Consider the following 16,831-nt stretch of genomic DNA (forward strand, 5'->3'; position numbering starts at 1 on the left):
GTGTTGGTGAAAGAATGTGGTTTGTGTAGCTACGTAGGTTTCCATCCAATTGGCGACACATTTTCATGCGAATATTCCAAAATCTGCATAAAGAGAATATATGCTTTCCCCACCAGTAGTGTTTCCACCAAACGGACTTGCAGATATAAATCAGTGGGAGAGGACGTAGTGCACACAAAATTGACTTTTTTGCTTAAATCTAATGTTCAATGTGTTTCCATTGCATTTTCAACTCTATGGATAGTTTCGGCACAAAAACTGTTGTGTTAAATAGTAAATGTACCTACTCTGATCTTGGCACGTGCACTCTAGCCAACAGATCGCAGATACAGTACAGATAGGCTCTGGCGGTAGGCTAGTCTACATGATGAGATTATGGATAAGAGCGAAAATGTTTTAATTTGTCAAATCAGCATGGATCATCATGTCACCAGAATAAGACCCTTGCACTTTCACCACCCTGTGAAGTTAATCAAACATTTTCTGTAACCAAATTTAAACTGCGTGGTTTCCCAAGTGTTAGTGGGACACACAATTTCATTGTGTGACTCCAAATTTACTTCGATATGATGGTTATTTCTCACATAATACATTTTACTGACACAAAAAGATACAGTGATTTCGAAAGAAGGAATTAGCCTATCGTGATATTTGTTTTATATGGTATGACTTTACTCGCATGAAAACTGTAGATGAAAATGGGTTACAGTCTTCAAAATAGACCTGTAGGTCTGTATAGGCAGATTTCTGAAGAAGAAAATAAGTTACATTTGAGAAGTGAGATATTTACAAACTGATGAAACGTACCTCTCCTTTGCTGAATCTGAGCCCAGTTTCACCCTACAGAGCGGCAATGAGATGGAAAAACATGAAATCAGAGTCTAAAAAGGCAGTGTGAACATCTATATCAGTTACGAGTACTGCATGCCCCTCAAGTAGAGTCGAGAGTGGGGAAAAGTTACATACCCTTGTCCCAGGGGTCTCAGGCACACCATTATTCCCCCTCTCACCCCAGAGAAAGAGAATGGGAGGGTGACGATGAAAAATGAAAACGCCATTAACTGCTGTTTCTTCAAATATAAGTCATGAACAAATCAAAACAAAAAAAAGACTAAACACACGTGTTGTTTTGTACTTGGCTTCCTTTGGGACTGGGCTCTCCAGTTTCCCCCTGAAAACAATGGAAGACATGTTACCTACAGTCAGTCATAATATGACTATTAATATGACATATTATGATACTAACAATTAATCAACCAACAAAGCCATACTCTACAGAGTTAACTTACTTTTGTAATATAGTTGATAAGTGAGCATCATTTTGCAATTCATTACCTTTGAACCCCGGGCAGTCCTTGGTCACAAGGTGTTAATATAATTTAATTATGCCAATGTGCTTTCATTAATTGATAAAACCCTTAATCTATTTTATGAGAATTTGTAAGATTCTCGTTTGCATAAAATAGACGGAGACCAGTCTTTTTAAATAATAGGTAACAGAATTTATTCTCGGAGCGCGCTCCCATTTCACCACGAGCAACAGTTTATATACAAATCATGACGTCATTTCAATGCTTTAACATAATCCCCTCCTCTCGACCGGGACAAAGTGAGGTGAAAAGTTCATTCTAACTTACTAACACACCCCCAGGTAACTTTTGACCCCTCAACATTATCGATCACCACTGAGCTGACAGTTCTAATTAACAGAAAACTTAGGAATGCACTCACTGTCTATTCTAAAAAAAAACAGAGCTCAGTTCCGTAGGTTCAACTATAGGCTAACGACCTTATGTGTTTACACAGTCCACAACCCATTCGTTTCTTCCTAGTTGGAATGGTGTTCATTAACTTTAATTACTCCTTGTCCGTGTCACACAATCCCAACTCATATTGTTAATCAGATATAATAAAACAAAGTATAAGTTTCCAAAGTATCAGAGTCCTGGAAATGATAACTTTCATACACGCAATCAAACACATCCGCACAAAACTAACACAGTCACACAGGTGAAGGTAGCCCATAACACAGTAATCATAAAAATGTTCCATCTTCCAAACACACTGTCAACCCAATTAGTCAGAGAAGTATCCACCCCTGAGTTTACTGCCAACTCGTGAATTAGGGTGTGTAAACCAGACAAGGCCTTGGTCACTGATCCATCCAAAACTGTCATCGGGTCCAAATTACCTCCATACACTCCTCCCACGCTTTTCAGCCAGCAAACATCCAAGACAATTCTATTCTGCCAAGTCATTCATTACATCTCTAATATATTTGGTGAAGCGCTGTGGATTTTTAATAGATAGAATTGATCCAATCCACATTCTCATTGAGAGTGGACCACCAAAAAATACTTGACTCCAGGATCTAATTTAAAGCTTTGATCTCATCTGCCCCCCCCCCCCCCCCCCCCCCCCCTTTTTATACCTGGAATGCACTAGGTTATCAACTGAAACCCTTCCTTTCACTACACTCCATCTTCTTCCATGCTGGGTATGTAGATTTATGTAGCCCTCTCACATGATGTGAGCTATAACCTGTTTCCATGAACTACACAGAGACTTGCATAGATGTCTTCCATAAAAGCTACTCTTAGTCCTGAACTGCCAAGGAGTCAGAGGCCCCACTTGGTCTACATAGAACTCCACTGAGACATCCTTCCCTATCCTACTCTCACTTCCTGTTTATCCAGATCAAGTGATCTCTTATGCTTGGTTAATACTAATTCCTCATTGTTTAACTATGTCGATATTACCCTCTGGCATTCTCGGTGTTCATGGTGTATCAGGAATAAGGTCCCACAACCAGACAGCAAAGGATCGACCAGTGACCCATAAAGCCCCACCCTCTTCCAGATAACACATCATTAGCAAGAGCCAGACACACTTTCACTTCTATGAAAGTGATGAAACAAAAACAGTGATGGAATGACAGGTAAGGTAATCTTCATTCGAGAGATGGCCCCCAGAATTCTGTTAATTCCAGTTCTCCTCTCGAACACTGTTATTGTTTGACAGACACCTGTAATTCACCTGTAGTGCATAAAATCTTGGACATACAGGTTTGGTTAACAAACAGTTTCTCATTTGTTCTATCTGATTATATATTTAACTTCTATACCTACTTGTTAGCTAAAAAAAATATATATTAGTTAATTATCCCATAGGTCACATCCTATCCTAGAACACAATTTACCCATCCCCCCTTTGTTACCTGGCTCTGCCCAGGTAACAACCTTGCCTACTCTAAACAATTACTTAGGTAAGATTAGTAAATTATCCTTATGTCTGACATCATCATGTAGGAGCGCCCCTTTCATTTTCCACATGTCCAATTATCCCTTGGGCGTCCATTCATGTCAATCCTGTACCAATTCTCTGTCAAGTGTCTTATCTACTTTAAGAAGTATCTGTGCTACTTATATATTTTCTTAAATATATATATTTACCGATTTAAACAGTAACCCTTTTCTCTCCTATCTCTCATATACCACTAAGCGTCTCAGTTTGACTTTATCTAAAATCATTGATTAAAAAAAATATATGTCTATGAGTGGCAATCTCTAAAGTCCTTACATTTCCTTAATCAATCTATCTTAATCCTAACAATAATCCTAAATCATCACAGATGTCCTATATTCCTGTTAAATTTACTACTATTTAAAAAACCTCCTAATAGTCAAACAAAGCCAAAACAAATGCTAACCATATCAAAATCCTTCCTACACTAACAAGCTCTTTCCTTCAGGGATCCTCAGTATTCCTTCTGACAATAACATGAATTTAATATATGTTGCATAGTGTGGAATACCTTATCTACAGTAATTTATCACCCCTAAGAACTGAAACTTATTTTTCTCTGTAATTCCCTGCCCTATTGGCTTAATATATCTCCTATCCAAACCTCAATGAATATTATCTCCCCCTATTTATTCTCAATGATAAATATGATTTTTTTCTGTTATAATACCAAATCAATAATAGCCAATTCAAAAACTTCACAGCTAATGTTGTAAAACAGAATCCTGAAACACTTTCTCATCAGTGGTTCAAACAATAATTCTAACCCCAAACTAAAACTCCATTATAATTAATTTACCTTAAAACTAGTAACCCAAATGACCACAAATTCATTATACAAATGGCTCTCCCCTGAGGCTGATCAGACCCCAAAAGATAGTCATGATAAGGTCAATAGGTCATACCACCTTTTTATAGTCATGTTCCATACTACATTAGACATATTAAAGAACCCTTTATCCTTAAAATAAAAAAAATCACTTGTGTAATTAAAACTCATCAAATAAAAACTCATAAAGTTCCATATATGAGCGTGCCTCTTTAAAATACCTTTGCACTAAAACAAATAGTCCTAACAAATGTTTTATGTGTATATATTTGCAAACCTTAATGAATAATCAAAACTTCCAGGCCTTTTTCAATTTGGTCGTTTATGGCCTCAATCTCACCCACTCTCCCCAAGATTATAATCCCAGGAAACATCTAAAAATGAGACACTAAACATCAATTTTCCCAGAAGAACACAAAACGCCTAACTAGCATTCACTATGCTACTTCGATTCAGAAACTCAAAAGTGATCTATAAACTAAATCTAATGATAATTCCCCTTTACCTCAAATCATTAATCATAAGTTTTAAACAACGTCAATGTATATGTTTACTTAAATGAACATGCTACCCTTAGATACAATTAACTTGATAACATTATTATCCAATGTATTACTTTTTCCCTCTGCCGCAAATGTCGTACATTTCTCAATGTAAGAAATCCGTAATTTAATCCCAGATATTGAATAAAAATGGAAACGTATTTTCCCATGGATCCTTCAACTCACATATTTTAGATAACTTCCATCTGTCCCGGTATAAAGAATCCTACTTAAACACACCAGAACAAATGCTTAATTAAGTTAAATCAACTCCTAGAATAAACAATCATCAGTAACCAAATAAACAAACCACTTTTTTCAGCAAAAAACTAACTATACAAAAACTCACTACTATAATGCTTCAGATGACAAAATTACTCAGAGACTCATGTTTCCATCTCAATAAATCAAAACACCATCTGCATGTTCCTCAAGAAAAAACAACTTGCCCCTGTTACAGATGTCTACGTATCAGGGGAAAAGCTCAAATAACCAAATTCAACCTAGCGAATCTGCTGCTAGTTTTTAGCATCTTTCCTGACTACCCTGACGATTTACAACTACTTTTAGAAATGTATTTGGAAATTTTCATCAACTTCTGAAAAGTGACTCAAAACTATAATGCATGCATTTTCCTTCTAAATTACACAAACAATTTTCTCCGATACCCCCAGTCACGACATCATTTCCGTGGCGACAAAAGTGCCTTGTCAGTGATGTCATCAACAAGCGCTCAACCTAGAGCCGAGCCGCAACGACTTTCAATGAATTGTAAATAATTGTTGGCTGTCTGCAGCAACAGTAGTACGGGTTCGATAAACCAAACCTAATTTATCACATCTGTTGAATCCTGAATTAGAAATTACAACATCAATCAACATCTCTCATCTCCCAATTCGCTACATTTATAAGAACATTTCGATGAGCACAAATCTATCGTAATTGTCTCTTCGTTATTATTTAGAATTAATTTGATTTAAGTAAGTGTCTCGTCTTTGATTTAGCATTTTAATTACAACTCTATTCCCAATACATTATTCAAACAGATCATTTAGTGACTAGACATCGTCTTGCATCAAAAGTTTTTAAGACTGCTATGCTCACCACTATACCACCAACGCTATGGAACTGACTGAGATTCTCCGCAAATATACCCATTTTACAGTAGTCTGTATTTGTAACTGCGGCATCGAGACAACAGAAAATAGCCCTAATTTAAAAGCCCAACGTTTTCCCTCAGTGAGGATTCTCATTAATCTCGCTCTTCTCTATCACAAATTAGGAATAGTTACTATCGTGACTCTTGATAAATTATTAGGTCTCACACGTGAGCGAATTATCGTTCCTTCTTTAAACTTACTCCTCCATGTCGGGCCAAAATAGGTGTTTCTCTTATCTATGCCTTTCTATTTTTTTACCTTCTATGTGCGTGTATTTCTATGAATCTGCTATTTACCGTTACTTAGTTACTTTAGTTGCTTTTCTGTCTGACTATGTGTGTGTCTCTTTAATGATATTCAGTATGTATTTCTCCTTTCTGGAAACCTCATCTATAGATGACTTTTGATCTGACATTAAATTTCACCCGTATACAATTATAAGCTCATTATAAACTATTGTTCCTTGGGACTTTCAACGTTAATATTTCATATCTCACTACTCTAGAATCGGCTTCCCTCTCCACCCCTTAGATATGAATTTATTTCAGTATTGAATGGGTTCAGTTATTATGTTCGCCTAGAATTGCCCTGCCTTCTCACCAAGCCTAATTTATCCTCACCTGTTTTAATATATCTATCTGCTACTTTTCATAGTCAGACTACTTCCCATATACAGATAGACTACTTAGGTTAAAACTTTATTTAGGTATGTCTTGAATGAATGGCTATCCTATTTGTACAGAACGACCGTCCCATCTAACAATATGTACTATATCTCACCCTTAAAAAATATTTTGGCATGCAAGACCAAGATTTATTAAGTCCTAGTTTAGTTTTGGTAGTGCACCTTACCACGAGTCATTTCAGACCCGTTTCCTTCCTATCCATTTTGGTTAAAACACAAAGTAGAAACCCATTGTATTTGTTCCGAATATTCAAGCACCTATCATTGATTAAATCCAAACTCCTTTAGCACATTCAATCAAAAATATCTTAAATAATTCCTCCCAAATTCGAGAATAAAGACTAATTACCTTCGTCCTGTAGACTGGGAAAAGCAATGCCGGTTCGATTCCGTCACCTTCTCTGTCGCCTTCAGATCAACACCGGCCTGTTTTTTTTAAACCTCAATCCAGAGGCCAGGTCTTTAAATAACAAGTCAGACCCATCTCCGTGCAAGGCTTTCGGCTTTCCCTTCGGACGACAGAGGCAAGTTTGTGGAATCCACTCGAAGGACCAATTGTTAATATAATTTAATTATGCCAATGTGCTTTCATGAATTGAAAATCCTTAATCTATTTTATGAGAATTTGTAAGATTCTCGTTTGCATGAAATAGACGGAGACCAGTCTTTTTAAATAATAGGTAACAGAATTTATTCTCGGAGTGCGCTCCCATTTCACCACGAGCAACAGTTTATATACAAATCATGACGTAATTTCATTGCTTTAACAGAATCCCCTCCTCTCGACCCGGACAAAGTGAAGTGAAAAGTTCATTCTAACTTACTAACACACTCCCAGGTAACTTTTGACCCCTCAACATTATCGATCACCACTGAGCTAACAGTTCTAATTAACAGAAAACTTAGGAATGCACTCACTGTCTTATCTAAAAAACCCAGAGCTCAGTTCCGTAGGTTCAAAAATAGGCTAACGACCTTATGTGTTTACACAGTCCACAACCCATTAGTTTCTTCCTAGTTGGAATGGTGTTCATTAACTTTAATTACTCCTTGTCCGTGTCACACAATCCCATCGTATGAACTCATATTGTTAATCAGATATAATAAAACAGAGTATAAGTTTACTTAGTTACAGTTCCATTTAAAATGATTTGTTCAGTCATTTAATCATAATTTTACCAACACAAGGTAACCCTTGAATCCCCGTTTCTCCCTCTGCTCCCTAGAGAAACAACAGGAAACACTTTAACAATTACAGTACTGTATACTATATAACAATAATACATGTACATGCAAGTTGATTCTGCCTTCTCTGTGACATTAAAATGAAGCCACACTAACTTATTTCGTTTCCATGTCCTGCAATTTGTATTTAATTCTCAGGGGACTTCTACCAGTTAATATTGAATGGCACAAGGCCAAAAGCACAGGAATCATATGCCTACAGCCAGCAGTATAATGATATGTGTTGTGAATTTAAGATGCTGAGAAATCCAAAGTCAACGTTTTCTGCCTGAGGTGAATCCTGTATGGAAAATACCCACTTACAGCCCCCAGTACTAGAACATTGCATAGCATCTTTCACCTATCCGAAACAAGTGAAAAAGACCTACTTTCAGTCCAGGTGTCCCAGGACATTCATCTGATCCCCACGCCCCTTGGGCACCCCATGTTAACACACTCATTACTCCCAGAACACACACCAACTACATGACGAAATGCACATGTATACTGAATAAAAATATTAACGCAACATGCAACAATTTCAACAATTTTACTGAGTTACAGATCATATAAAGATACCAGTCAATTGAAATAAATGCATTAGGCCCTAATCTATGAATTTCATATGACTGGGAATACAGATATGCATCTGTTGGTCACAGAAAAAAAGTCAGCGTGACACATCTCCTTTGCATAGAGTTGATCTGGCTATTGATTGTTGCCTGGTAATATTATCCCACTCCTATTCAATGGCTGTGCGAAGTTGCTGGATATTGGTGGGAACTGGAACACGCTGTCGTACATGTCGATCCAGAGCATCCCAAACTTGCTCAATAGGTGACATGTCTGGTGAGTATGCAGGCTATGGATGAACTGGGGCATTTTCAGCTTCCAGGAATTGTGTACAGATCCTTGCGACATGGGGCAGTGCATTTGTCATGCCGAATCTGTTTCACCTGTCCTTGTGCTTGTCTCCACCCCCCTCCAGGTGTCGCCCATCTTCCCCATTATCCCCTGTCTGTCTGTGCGAGTTAGTTTTGTTCGTTCATACCTACCAGCGGTTTCCCTTGCTCCTGTCTTTCCTATAGTCCCTGTTTTCTAGTTTCCCGGTTTTGACATTCCTGCCCTGACCCTGAGCCTGCCTGCCATCCTGTACCTTTGCCTCTACTCTGAATTACCGACCTCTGGCTGACCTGACCCTGAGCCTGCTGTTCTGGTGCCTTACACCCTCTCTGGAATATTGATCCCTGCCTGCCTTGACCTGTCGTTTGCATGCCCCTGTTTAAAGATTAAACTTTAGTTTCTTCAACACTGTCTGCACCTGGGTCATATCTTAAAGGTGATAGCATTAGCCTATCATGTTGAAACATGAAGTCATGGCGGCAGATGAATAGCATAAAAATGGGCCTCAGAATCTCATCATGGTATCTCTGTACATTCAAATTGCCATCAATAAAATGCATTTGTGTTCGTTGTCCATAGTATATGCCTGCCCATACCAAAACCCCACCGCCAGCAATGGGGCACTCTGTTCACAACGTTGAAATTAGCAAACCTCTCGCCCACACAACACTATACATGTGGTCTGAGATTGTGAGGCTGGTTGGACGTAAATGCCAAATTCTCTAAAATAACATTGGAGGCGGTTTATGGTAGAGAAATGTACATTCAATTCTCTGGCAATAGCTCTGGTGGAAAGTCTTGCAGTCAGCATGCCAATTGCACGCTGTGGCATTGTGTTGTGTGACAAAACTGCACATTTAAGAGTGGCCTTTTATTGGCCCCAGCACAAGGTGCACCTATGTAACGACCCTGCTGTTTAATCAGCTTCTTGATATGCCACACCTGTCAGGTGGATGGATTAGCTTGTCAAAGAAGAAATGTTCACAAACATGGGAGTAAACACATTTGTGCCGAAAATTTGAGAGAAATAAGCTTTTTGTGTGTGTAATATTTCTGGGATCTTTTACAGTGCATTCAGAAAGTATTCAGAGTCCCCTCCCCTTTTCCACATTTTCCTAAATTACAGCCTTATTCTAAAATTAATTAAATATTTTTTTTCTCATCAATCTACACAGAATACCCCATAATGAAAAAGCGAAAACAGGATTTGAACAATTTTTGAAAATGTATTACAAATAAATGTATTACAAATAAAAAACTTAAATACCTTATTTACAGCTAACTAGCTACAAGCTATTTAGTCATTGTTAGCCACTGCTTGCGGCTTTTACCTTCTGCGCAGCCAGCCATTCTTTTTTTTGCCTGGATAATACTCGCCAGTCTAGCTTCCCTGTCCCATCTACCACTGCCCCCTGGACACTGTGGTCACTTGGCTACATAGCTGATGCCCGCTGGACACTGTGATCACTTGGCTACATAGCTGATGCCTGCTGGACTGTCCATTAATCACGATACTCCATTCTGTTTGTTTATGTTTTTATCTGTCGGCCCCAGCCGCACTCAGGCTCTGTGTGTAGTTAATCCGACCCTCTCTGCCTAGTCAACGCCATTTTACCTGCTGTTGTTGTGCGAGCTGATTAGCTGTTGTTGTCTCACCTACTGTTTTAGCTAGCTCTCCCAATCAACACCTGCAATTACTGTATGCCTCGCTGTATGTCTCTCTCAAATGTCAATATGCCTTGTATACTGTTGTTCAGGTTAGTTATCATTGTTTTAGTTTACAATGGAGCCCCTAGTTCCACTCTTCATACCCCTGATACCTCCTTTGTCCCACCTCCCACACATGCGGTGACCTCACCCATTACAACCAGCATGTCTAGAGATACAACCTCTCTTATCATCACCCAGTGCCTGGGCTTACCTCCGCTGTACCCGCACCCCACCATACCCCTGTCTGCGCATTATGCCCTGAATATATTCTACCATTCCAAGAAATCTGCTCCTTTTATTCTTTGTCCCCAACGCTCTAGGCGACCAGTTTTGATAGCCTTTAGCCGCACCCTCATACTACTCCTCCTCTGTTCCGCGGATGATGTGGAGGTAAACCCAGGCCCTGCATGTCCCCAGGCACCCTCATTTGTTGACTTCTGTGATCAAAAAAGCCTTGGTTTCATGCATGTCAACATCAGAAGCCTCCTCCTTAAGTTTGTTTTACTCACTGCTTTAGCACACTCTGCTAACCCTGATGTCCTTGCTGTGTCTGAATCCTGGCTCAGGAATGCCACCAAAAATTCTGAGATTTCCATACCCAACTATAACATTTTCCGTCAAGATAGAACTGCCAAAGGGGGAGGAGTTGCAGTCTACTGCAGAGATAGCCTGCAAAGTAATATCATACTTTCCAGGTCCATACCCAAACAGTTCGAACTACTAATTTAAAAAATTACTCTCTCCAGAAATAAGTCTCTCACTGTTGCCGCCTGCTACCGACCCCCCTCAGCTCCCAGCTGTGCCCTGGACACCATTTGTGATTTGATCGCCCCCCATCTAGCTTCAGAGTTTGTTCTGTTAGGTGACCTAAACTGGGATATGCTTAACACCCCGACAGTCCTACAATCTAAGCTAGATGCCCTCAATCTCACACAAATCATCAAGGAACCCACCAGGTACAACCCTAAATCTGTAAACAAGGGCTCCCTCATAGACGTCATCCTGACCAACTGGCCCTCCAAATACACCTCCGCTGTCTTCAACCAGGATCTCAGCGATCACTGCCTCATTGCCTGTATCCGCTACGGATCCGCAGTCAAACGACCACCCCTCATCACTGTCAAATGCTCCCTAAAACACTTCTGTGAGCAGGCCTTTCTAATCGACCTGGCCCGGGTATCCTGGAAGGATATTGACCTCATCCCGTCAGTTGAGGATGCCTGGTCATTCTTTAAAAGTAACTTCCTCACCATTTTAGATAAGCATGCTCCGTTCAAGAAATGCAGAACTAAGAACAGATATAGCCCTTGGTTCACTCCAGACCTGACTGCCCTCGACCAGCACAAAAACATCCTGTGGCGGACTGCAATAGCATCGAATAGTCCCCGCAATATGCAACTGTTCAGGGAAGTCAGGAACCAATACACGCAGTCAGTCAGGAAAGCAAAGGCCAGCTTCTTCAGGCAGAAATTTGCATCCTGTAGCTCTAACTCACAAAAGTTATGGGACATTGTAAAGTCCATGGAGAACAAGAGCACCTCCTCCCAGCTGCCCACTGCACTGAGGCTAGGTAACACGGTCACCACCGATAAATCCATGATTATCGAAAACTTCAACAAGCATTTCTCAACGGCTGGCCATGCCTTCCTTCTGGCTACTCCAACCTCGGCCAACAGCTCCGCTCCCCCCCTCCGCAGCTACTCGCCCAAGCCTCTCCAGGTTCTCCTTTACCCAAATCCAGATAGCAGATGTTCTGAAAGAGCTGCAAAACCTGGACACGTACAAATCAGCTGGGCTTGACAATCTGGACCCTCTATTTCTGAAACTATCCGCCGCCATTGTCGCAACCCCTATTACCAGCCTGTTCAACCTCTCTTTCATATCGTCTGAGATCCCCAAGGACTGGAAAGCTGCCGCAGAGACACCCTGGACCCAAACTGTTACAGACTTATATCCATCCTGCCCTGCCTATCTAAGGTCTTCGAAAGCCAAGTCAACAAACAGGTCACTGACCATCTCGAATCCCACCGTACCTTCTCCGCTGTGCAAACTGGTTTCCGAGCCGGTCACGGGTGCACCTCAGCCACGCTCAAGGTACTAAACGATATCATAACCGCCATCGATAAAAGACAGTACTGTGCAGCCGTCTTCATCGACCTTGCCAAGGCTTTCGACTCTGTCAATCACCATATTCTTATCGGCAGACTCAGTAGCCTCGGTTTTTCTGATGACTGCCTTGCCTGGTTCACCAACTACTTTGCAGACAGAGTTCAGTGTGTCAAATCGGAGGGCATGCTGTCCGGTCCTCTGGCAGTCTCTATGGGGGTGCCACAAGGTTCAATTCTTAGGCCGACTCTTTTCTCTGTATATATCAATGATGTTTCTCTTGCAGCGGGCGATTCCCTGATCCACCTCTACGCAGACGACACCATTCTGTACACTTCCGGCCCGTCCTTGGACACTGTGCTATCTAACCTCCAAACCAGCTTCAATGCCATATAACACTCCTTCCGTGGCCTCCAACTGCTCTTAAACGCTAGTAAAACCAAATGCATGCTTTTCAACCGTTCGCTGCCTGCACCCGCACGCCCGACTAGCGTCACCACCCTGGATGGTTCCGACCTAGAATATGTGGACATCTATAAGTAACTCTCCTTCCAGACTCATATCAAACATCTCCACTCTCTAAAATCAAATCTAGAGTCGGCTTTCTATTCCGCAACAAAGCCTCCTTCACTCACGCCGCCAAACTTACCCTAGTAAAACTGACTATCCTACCGATCCTCGACGTCGGCGATGCCATCTACAAAATAGCTTCCAATACTCTACTCAGCAAACTGGATGCAGTTTATCACAGTGCCATCCGTTTGTTACTAAAGCACCTTATACCACCCACCACTGCTACCTGTATGCTCTAGTCGGCTGGCCCTCGCTACATATTCGTCGCCAAACCCACTGGCTCCAGGTCATCTACAAGTCCATGCTAGGTAAAGCTCCGCCTTATCTCAGTTCACTGGTCACGATGGCAACACCCACCCGTAGCACGCGCTCCAGCAGGTGTATCTCACTGATCATCCCTAAAGCCAACACCTCATTTGGCTGCCTTTCGTTCCAGTTCTCTGCTGCTTGTGACTGGAACGAATTGCAAAAATCGCTGAAGTTGGAGACTTTTATCTCCCTCACCAACTTCAAACATCTGCTATCTGAGCAGCTTACCGATCGCTGCAGCTGTACATAGTCTATCGGTAAATAGCCCACCCAATTTTACCTACCTCATCCCCAGACTGTTTATATTTATTTACTTTTCTGCTCTTTTGCACACCAATATCTCTACCCAGAGCCGACTCTAGACTTTTGCATGACCATGTGATCATTTATCACTCCAGTGTTAATCTGCAAAATTGTAATTATTCGCCTACCTCCTCATGCCTTTTGCACACAATGTATATAGACTTTCTTTTTTTTCTACTGTGTTCCATGTGTAACTCTGTGTTGTCTGTTCACACTGCTATGCTTTATCTTGGCCAGGTCGCAGTTGTAAATGAGAACTTGTTCTCAACTAGCCTACCTGGTTAAATAAAGGTGGAAAAAACAACAACAAAAAAAACACAAGTATTCAGACCTTTTGCTAGGAGACTCAAAATTGAGCTCAGGTTAATACTGTTTCCATTGATCATCCTTGAGATGTTTCTACAACTTGATTGGAATCCACCTGTGGTAAATTCAATTGGTTAGACATGATTTGGAAAGGTACACACCTGTCTATATAAGTTGACAGTGCACAGTTGACAGTGCATGGCAGAAACCAAGCCATGAGGTCGAAATAATTGTCCTAGAGCTCAGAGACAGGATTGTGTTGAGGCGCAGATATGGGGAAGGGTACCAAAACATTTCTGCAGCATTGAAGGTCCCCAAGAACACAGTGGCTTCCATAATTCTTAAATGGAAGAAGTTTGCAACCATCAAGACTCTTCCTAGAGCTTGCCGCCAAGTCAAACTGAGCAATCGGGCGAGAAGGGCCTTGGTCAGGAAGGTGAACAAGAATCCGATGGTCACTCTGACAGAGCTCCAGAATTAATCTGTGGAGATGTGAAAACCTTCCAGAAGGACAACCATCTATGCAGCACTCCACCAATCAGGCCTTTATAGTAGAGTGGCCAGACGGAAAACACTCCTCAGTTAAAGGCGCATGACAACCAACTTGAAATTTGCCAAAAGGTACCTAAAGGACTCTGACCATGAGAAACAAGATTATCTGGCCTGAATGCCAAGCGTTACGTCTGGAGGTAACCTGGCACCATCCCTAAGGTGAAGCATGGTGTTGGCAGCATCATGCTGTGGAGATGTTTTTCAGCAGCAGGGACTGGGAGACTAATAAGGATCGAGGCTAAGGTGAACGGAGCAAAGTACAGAGATATCCTTTATGAAAACCTTCTCCAGAGCACTCAGGACCTCAGACTGGGGTCAAGGTTCACCTTTGAACAGGACAAAAACCCTAAGCACACAGCCAAGGCAATGCAGGAGTGGCTTAGGGACAAGCCTCTGAATTACCTTGAGTGGCCCAGCCAGAGACATGAAAATGGCTGTGCTGCGACACCCCATCCAACCTGATAGAGCTTGAGAGGATCTGCTGAGAAGAATGGGAGAAACTACAAATAAAGGTGTGCTAAGCTTGTAGAGTCATACCAAGAAGACTCGAGGCTGTAATTGCTGCCAAAGGTGCTTCAACAAAGTACAGAGTAAAGGGTCTGAATACTTATGTAAATGTGATATTTCGTTTTTTTTGCAACAATTTCGAAAAATATGTTTTTTCTTTGTCATTATTGGGTATTGTGTGTAGATTGATGAGGGGAAAAAACTATTTGAATCCATTTTTGAACAAGGCTGTAACGTAACAAAATGTGGAAAAAGTCGAGGTGTCTGAATACTTTCCGAATGCACTATTTCAGCTCATGAAACATGGGACCAACACTTTACATGTAGTGTTTATATTTTTGTTCAGTGTACATACCATAATGCATACTTACATGCCCACACATGGTACATGCAGCTCAGACACACACACTTACTAAGGGTAGGGGCATTATAGTAGGGGCAAGAGCACACTGGTTACCGTGAACCTTCACGTCCATAAGTTCCAGGTGGACCCATCGGACCATGACCCTGAATGATGATTAAACATTTACACCACGGCATAATCATCTGGCATTGTAAAATTAACCTCGTGAAAATAATGTGATTTTCATCATGTGAAATTCTGAGGACGACACTTTATTATAGATCAAAAAGCTGAGGCAAAAGGCTTATTTTAGCACACAAAATGTTATAGGGACAAAGACACATTGAAAGATAAACAGAAAACACTGGAGAATAAAATGGTGAGAATCTGAGAATAATTTGAAATCACATGACAATACAGTTGCAGCTATTTCCTCATTGGCCTTCTTTTGTCAGTTCTTCTAAAGTGGTTATGTATAGTGGGCGTAAGCCTCATTGCGTAAGTCAGATATAGCATTATGGAACAGCACATAAACAATTTTATTTTAATGAGACTGAACATGAAAAGGGTGAGAGAAGAAAATATAGCATTTTACATGGTTCTCAAAACACTTTAAGGTTTTAAGTTACTCTTTCACAGAATGGATCTCAGCAGGCAAGGCAAGGTCATGATGACACAGAAGATGAGCCAACCAAGTCATTGATGGCGACTACTTTGCCTACTACTTGATTATTGTCTAAAATTATAAATTGCAAGTTTTATCAATGTATTATTACCTGAGGTCCAGCAGGCCCCATCTGCCCAAAGAGGCCTCGGATTCCCCATGAAGGTGATGAAAAAACAAAGACATCCCACTCAGGACACATGTGAAAAAACAAAGGCAAATATCTACTGTATATCAATAAACATGTGTCATTTCTACAGCACTATTTAAGCACAGCTGAGAGGTTCCTACTGCTCTTGAAATATCCTGGAAACGGGAAAGAAACGACCAGTATCGTGATGTTGTACACATGAAATAAGAGGCCCACTTTTTATTTACCTCTAAAAATAATCGAACATGTTTTATTGTTGAAGCCAAAAGCACAGAGATTGTTGGAGCCAAAGCACAGATAGAGAATCTGGCCACACATTTTAATTCATGGGCAATAAAGATAAAAAACCTAGGTGTTATTTTAGATTCTGAACACAATTTCGAATCCCACATTAGGAATGTGACCTAAATAGCTTTTTACCATGAGGAACATTGCCATGGTGCGGCCGTTTCTCTCTCAGGCTGATACAGAGTGACTCATCCATGCTTTTATTGCAAGCAGGCTTGACTACTGTAATGCTCTCCTGTCTGGTCGACCCAAGAAAGCCTTTGGTCAACTGCAAAACATACAGAATGCTGCAGAATGGGTACTGACCAAGACCAGATGGAGAGCACACATTACACCAGTTTTAAAGGTCTCTGCACTGGTGAGTTTTATAATT

The sequence above is a fragment of the Oncorhynchus kisutch genome, linkage group LG27 (genome assembly GCF_002021735.2).
Source record: "Oncorhynchus kisutch isolate 150728-3 linkage group LG27, Okis_V2, whole genome shotgun sequence".
Taxonomy (NCBI): domain Eukaryota; kingdom Metazoa; phylum Chordata; class Actinopteri; order Salmoniformes; family Salmonidae; genus Oncorhynchus; species Oncorhynchus kisutch.